We start from the raw sequence: 8,027 nt of genomic DNA on the forward strand, positions 1-8,027 counted from the left end.
GCAGTTTGAAAAAGAAGAGTACAGAGCTTTGCACTCTGTATCTGTATTTAACACACACAGACGCTCGAACAGAGAGTGGCATCGAAAGACAGACAAAGAGGGAAAAGAAAGAGGACTGACTCTTCTGCCTTGTTTCTCCAGGAATCTATATTTATCCTCTCTTTTTATACTCTACAACTCGTTGCTACGCATGCCTTGATTTCACTGAGCTTACAGTTGTGGGTGTGATCCGTCATTCAAAGCCAAAAGAAGAGAGATGTGCAAAGGAAGAACACAAAAATATCATTTAGACTGCACTAATATTACATTATTTTGTACATCAAGTTACATGAAGTCTAGCTAAACTGTATCGCTGCACTCTGCTGTTATTCAGCTGTCACTCAGTTCATGTTGTGTACATTTAGGGACTTTCAGAGGTCACTCCACACTTGTCAGGAGATTGACATGTTGGAAATACCCATTTCACAAGCTTGACAGTTGGACCAATATTATTTGAGCAAACAGGGTGAAAGCACCCAAAATATGTCTTCACTGCACATCGAATGATATAGAGCGACTTTTTACCTCAATGTGTCAGTTACTGCTGTGAATCTATGAGAAACTGTCCATTTTCAAAGCATTCACTAAGCAAAAATATCCCCTATTTTACAACTGATGATAAACTGATATTTATATAACATGAACTTTTTATAAAAACTGATCTCATCTCTCAGTCTTGACTTGAACCCCTCCAGCCATTACAGAGACATTAAAAAAACATAGTATTTTAAGACAGATATTGATACAGTGGCATACGTCAAGCCCCATATAAATATGAAAGGAAAAGTCTGCAGCTGTTAAAAATACATTTTCCAAATATCTGAGGACTAAAATAGCTTTGCGATGTCGCTTCAAAACAACCATCAGAGCTCTTCTAATGTGATTTTGGTGCTATGCCATAACTGCATAAAATAATGTGGTTTGATATTGACCTTGGCTGTCTGTCGCTCTTCTGTCTGGCTGTGTATTCTGGGAAAACACCATCTCAGATGACACGATTTCCTATTATGGAAGGAGAAGAGGAGGGTTTCGCTCGACGCTCAAAACATTGCCTTTTCATTAATGAAAGCTGCGCGTTTCATCTACAGCGAGAGCTTTGTATTCCCATGTTGAAGTTTAAGATGAGGTGCTGTACGGAAAAATGTCTTCAAGTGTGTTGTTCGGCTGTTGCTTTTACAGAAGAATACTGAAGTAGAAAAAGCTACACACACACTTTCACTCTTTCTTTAAAACCTCTATAGTTAGAAATCTGGAGCTGTGTTTGGGATGTTTCACGATCATTTAGAGGGCATCAAATACACAGACGCTTGACATCTAGCTTGTTAGCTGACATACAGTACCACTAATGAGCAACAACAGATATCCTAACTGAGTGTTGATAGAGCTGCTTTTAGTCTAATTGCACCGCACATCTGCCAGTCTTCAAACTGTTTTAAGTGTCCTCCTTTAATTTATCTGGCAGATGTTTGCTCGTGGAAGCTAAATCAATTTTTGATGGCCCCAATTCTTCAAACAAATGCTAGCACGCACACATACACACACACACACACACACACACACACACACACACACACACACACACACACACACACACACACACACACACACACACACACAAAACACATGCATGATCTATGTGTGCAAATCCTCCCACACGCATACACAGACACACATCCATCCATATCCACACATACTTCTGTGTATCAACAGGGAAAACATATTCATTATTTAACACCGTATTTCCAAGTGAGACACCAGTGTACTGGGCATGAATGCATAATGCATGCAAGCTGTATAGAATGAAATCACATCTCCAGTGTCTCTCTCTGTAAAAGTAAGGCTTCATCTCATCCTACGCTGGATGGATGCACGCTGTATTTCATATCATTTCTAATCCTGCTGTGGAGAAGAAGAAGAAGAAGAAGAAGTATTGTTCAGCTCCTACTCTGCAGCTGGAACCTGCAGCATCATTGTATATCACCCTGTGGGAAGTAGCCTGATCATAAGACAATATTTTTTAACTGTAATCCATACATCATCGATACAAAACCTCCGCCAGTATTTCATGCATTTTTGAAAGACAGCAACATACATCATGGATTGGCTCATGCACAGAGAGGGAGGGAGGATCTATAATTCAACACAGGCTTTTTGATGGCTCTTCCCCAGAGGTTTCTACTCCTCTGGCTTTTTTTCCTTCTCTGACACTCTTACGGCCTCTTTCTGCCACTGCTGATCCTCTTGACAATCGCTCGGTCACCAATTGAACGGCAAGTGTTCATCTGTGCGAGAGAGAGAGAGAGAGTGCTCGATGTATGTATGTGCTCGTCTAACAGTGTGTATGTTTGTGTGTCCCTTCGCCAGCGGAAAGCGTTCCTCTGACCAGTTCTCCACATGGCTCATCTCATACAGAGAATTTCTGGGAAATCTACTCGGCATCGTGTGTGTGTGTCAGAGAGGACGGGGCAGAGGAAATGGGAGACTCACAAATCACATTTCATCTAATGAAGCTAATATAATTCAGACGGAGAGGAGCTGAGGCCCTAAGCTGCTGTCCGAGCCGCTTGGCCTTATTTCACTGTCTTGTTACATCTCTTTTTGTTTTGAGTAACAAAATATCCCTTTTTCATTGTCTGTACTTGCTTCATTGAGGGTCACTATCCCTGTATTTTTAGAAGTAGTGATGTTATTGGACTGTTAATAAGTCAACTGATGGGAAGTTAAGTCTTAAAGAAACAATGGGTGCAAGTAAATTCAAATACAATACCTATTACCTCGTAAGAAATGCATCTTACAGGCATTGCTGATCTAATACCTGCTACTGTAATTAAGGTTTGGTTACATTTAGACAACTGAAGCTACTTGGTTCAGGTAAGGAAGCAATTGTAAGCATGGTTAAAAAATAAACTATTAAATATTGGTATGGTTAGGGTGGTAAGGGTTAGGGGTTTTGTCATGTTACTTCTGCTTTTGCATCTGAGAGACGTTTGAGACAATGATAGGTACCTTTGATTGGAGAGAACGCTCTTAAAAGACAGGTTCACAATTTTTTAAGTCTGTAATCATTCCTGCTGTTCATGCTGGACATTGGAAGATCTCCAAATTCGCTTTTAGTGTAAGTGATGGGGCACAAAACCCACAAAATTCAGAAGTCTGAGGCTTAAGCCATCTGGGTTAGTCAAATAAAGAAGACATCTTGTACAGTTACAGTCTTTTTTTTAGCAAAATAGTCCTTCATTGTATCTTTGTCTGATGGACTTTTTTCCTGTGAAGCTACAGTACAGTGGAGGGATTATAACAAAAAGAGGGAATTTGGGAGTAAAGAGACAGCAACGTTAAAAGATAATGAATTCATTTGACTAATTTACACAGCTGAAGATTCATATTAGCTTCAAACTAACTTTTAAATTAATTCAATTTTGAATAAAAGAGGACTCTGGATTTTGCCCCCCCCATCACTTACACTGTAAGTACATTATGTTATGAAGTGACCTATTAATGGTTAGTATGAACAGGAGGAATGATTACCAGAAGAAAAATGTGTTAAAGGTCAATTCGGCACCTGACTATTGTTTTAGGATAGACATGACAAATCCTGGTGTTGTTTTTTAAATGGCAGACTAATTCATAGTCAGTAAAAAATGAAAAGATGTGTAAACAGCTACGTTTCTTAACAGCTACTGCCTCTGTTATAGAATCCATTTATTTAAGCTTTTTCACTTAAAAGAAAAGCCTTGTCTTATCTAACAGCCCCTGGTGTGCTGCTATTTACGCTGATGTATCCTCTGACTTTATCATAGAGATTTACGTTCACTCTGAGGAGGAAGGCGTGATTTTCCTGCGAGACAAACTACATGTAGGAGGTTTTAGAACAATACTGCGGGTACAACACCACCCATATAAAACAGCCTCCCCTTCTAACTACGAGGTGCCATATGCTCCATCTCTCACATTGTTAAATGTCCTTTTCATCACGCTGCGTGTTGCTTTTACAAATCACATAAACAGCTTACCCCAGGAGGGAGGGAAGGGGAGGGGAAGGGGGGGGTTGTCATTTTTGGGGGGGAATAAAAGCAATAACCTGAATACATAAACACAGTCATGGTCACCTTCCTCTCTACTTGTCTCACTGTGCCTGCTGTTTTTCTTTTTCTTTCTGTGTTTCTGAGCTTCGCTGATGTTGTTGTGAATGTTTTCTGTGTCAAGGTAACCTTTAGGGGATTCAGCTTCGTTGTCTCACAATTGAATAATGAATGTTTTTGTCTGTTGCTTCCACACGCTTGCACATATTTAGAATTTGTGTGTGTGTGTGTGTGTGCGTGTGTGCTTTCTGTGTTGACTAATCAGAAAATGAAGCTGCTCTGTTTGCCTCCGGTGTGCTCTGAGTGTATTCATCGTGGTGTCATCAATATCTCGCTCGCTGTCTCTGATCCATACACTGCTCCGGCTCTCTCTCTCTCTCTCTCTCTCTCTCTCTCTCCCGCCGCGGTGGGGAAACATCAACTAGACAAAAAAACATGAGTGCTCAGGGATCAATTAATTGGGATATGTCAGCAATGATAATGATGATAGCCATGCGTGTGTACGTGCGTAAGGGCACACAAGTGTTGGTTTAGTTTTTGCAAATTCGTGCAGCTCGGCAGATATGAGTTGCCGTGACTACCTGCTGAACAGGTGCTGACCAAGACAGAATGTTGACATTAAATTGTGCATTTTGTTACATTTTGCACACATTGTGATTGTGTTACATCCAAAAAAATAAGTTTGAAGCTGTCAACATAGTAGTATTAGGAGCATTTGGATATAAAGTCCTTTTTTACAGTAGTCATTTTGACTAGCAGGAAAATCACAGGTGTCATTAATAATATTAATAATGGTTCAATTCCATTTAGGGGGAGTCCAAGCATACATAATAGGGGTCTAGGATCAGGCACATTTAAATGGGAGCAACTGAAATGTATGAAATTAGGCGCACCTGTGCTTTTCAGGCTATGATAAGCCAAGATGCCTGCTTTATAAAAGGTTTATTCTAAAGGATTGTGAGTAAATGTGATCTTTAAAATAATGCTCAATGGTCCAAAAGGTACACAATGTTAAGAGAGGTGGTTGTAAAAACAGATTGGCTGTGGGAGAAAAAAAGTGGAGTATGTGCTCTTGTTCTGCAATCTGGTTCTGAACCTACAAAATACTTTTAAATCAGTGGAGTGAAATCAGCGCAGGTACTTCAAATATAAAGCAGCTTGTTCAATCAGCTCGTATCAGGTGATATGATACTTAAATCTGCAAGATTACACCGCTAATATTCAAGATGTCAAACAGAAAATAGAAGAAAATTAGGTTTGTCTCACTTTGTCATCAGTCTTTCACAGTGCAAGGGTTTAAGGTCCCTGGCTTGAAATGCAGATGTCGTTCCAAAGCTCTCTCTCTCTCCTCATTTCCTGCCATCTCTCAGCCATCAACTATAATATAATAAAGTAAATAAAAGTCATTTAAAAGGTGTATGTATGATATGGCAATCTATTCCACCTTAACAGGAGCAGCAAAGCTCAGAGGGGAGTGAAGGAGATGTAAATCAAGCGCGCGCACACACACACACACACACTCACACACATACACACATACATACAAACACACACACACACACACACACACACACACACACACACACACACACACACACACACACACACACACACACACACACACACACACACACACACACACACACACACACACACACACACACACAGATCTGTGAGGAGGTCCAATCAGTGAAATCACCTGTGTTGGTGTATCATAGGTGTGCAGGCCAACGCTGCACCACTCAAAGTGATTGATGACAGACGTTTCACTGCATGGGTTATATAACACTGATTATTAAGGTAAATGTCAAGGTTTTTTTTGTTTTTTTACAACCTGGGTCATAGTTTTGGCCACCCTGTATTACTGGAGATGGAACTTTTAACTCACCAACTTCATTGCTGAGATCGAGGTAGACTATAAAGTGAGCAAATGGCACTTTTGACATGTTCTCTAATACTGCATTGCATAGAAAAAGTCAGTTTGCAAAGTACACATTTTAATTTGCAATGGACAGATGGCGTAAAGATTTAAAGTTGTTTAAATTGATTTTATATAAGTTGGGTTTGTGTGCTTGTTATCCTTGCCTGTTGGATTCCAAACCCCAGCAATGAAGTCAGCAAGAAAAACGTCAACATAGCTGAAAGGAAAGGTGGAAAAACTACATAAATAAGACCCAGGCTGTAAAAAACAGATTATTTTTTACAGTGCACCAACTTTAACCTTCACAAAGCAGCTTGACTGTTATGTTGAGTTCATTCTTAATCTCTTTCCATGATCAGTACACACACTCTCTTATACACATCCACTGACAGGAGCCAATGTGTCACCACTCGACACACATGGATGGTTTCCATCAAGCTGCAGGCCGACTGATAAACTAAAAAAGTACAGGACAGGCGATTAGAGTCTGTCCTTACTGAGGATGTTAGAAACCAAGTCACTTACTGCAGTAAATGAAAGTAGGACAATGCAGGGGCCAGGCAGCGGACACAGCAGCCCCGAAATGGGTCATTTAAATGTATGCAAGTGTAGGAGTGAACGAGGCTCCCGGGTGTGACATTAACTCACGATGCGGATATGAAACAAAACCCACAATCCAATCAGTTTGAATAAGCTGTAACTTTTATTGCACATTCCTGTTTGGTCTTGCAACGACCTTTCACCTTTTTGAACTTTTTAAGACCTCGGCCTCGACCAAGCACTCAAGTCAGGAGTGGGATGAAGTTGCCCGGAGTAACTGATCACAGGTCAGATGTGCACATTCCCTTTGACAAAAAGTGAGATTTGAAGCATCGGGAGGTCATACTGATCCTAAATCTGTGACTGAGGGGAACTTGAGTCCGGATCTTTGTGTTGACTGCATTACCCAGAAGCCAAATCGCTATATAGAGCAAGGACCAATGGGGAAAGGACAGTAGTGACATCATGGAGGGGGATTGGGAAGTTTTTCTAGGGAGCGAGGGCATTTTCTTGATTCCGCTTTGATGCACTCTGTATCAGCTCCAAAAGAAGGAAACACTCCCTTTTAAAATCTTGAGGCTTTGCGAAATGTTTAACTCCCTGAAATCCCCCCCGAATAAACACACCTTCCCCTCTTGTCGCACAAGTACATTAGGCTATCATTCTTAGTACGATTTTTTTCCTGCTCGTTTTCTTGTGACAATACCTGCAACATGCTTCAAATCTTCATTTTGGCAAACCACAAATAAATTAAAACACAAACATTCATAAAACACAATGTGACATTTGTTTTTTTTAGGACGCTTAGAAAGAAAAAAAAGAAAAAATACATACAGTACAGAACCCAGAAAAAAAAGAGAACCCAAAAAAAAAAAAAAAAGAACAAGGAAAGAGAAGCATTTGCATTTTTTGTTTTTCCCCATGTTTTTTCTTGCTTTTCTTGAAAAAAGATATACAGTAGCTAGCTACCAATCACATATCACATGCAGATATAATACAACATAATCAGTTCACCCAGTTAGTGTCTGCAAACTACCAATCTAAACTATATCACAAAATTATTCTCTTGAAACCAGCAAACACTCAGATTTGAGATATTTTGTCTTAATAATAGTTCAGTTTACAGTTTTCTCCGCCGACGAGCCAAGAGAACACTATACGATCGACCCTGAAATGACTAGCCAAATTGAAAGAGGACTAACACGCTTTCGTACATGATCACATACCAGATGGTGTGTTGTATCTTTTGTCTCTTTTTTTGTTGTGTGTGTGTGTTTTGCTCTTTATGATGAGAGTGTCGCTGCACACATATTTGCTCAGACATGCGCTTGCACACGTACAGACATTCGTTATCGACCCTCGAACGCAACGCAAGGAGCTCGGAAAACGCGGCGCGACCCGATCCAAGCGAGGCACGCCTGCTCCAGGATTATAGTCGGGCCTGC

The sequence above is a fragment of the Scomber scombrus genome, chromosome 16 (assembly GCF_963691925.1).
Source record: "Scomber scombrus chromosome 16, fScoSco1.1, whole genome shotgun sequence".
Lineage (NCBI taxonomy): Eukaryota > Metazoa > Chordata > Actinopteri > Scombriformes > Scombridae > Scomber > Scomber scombrus.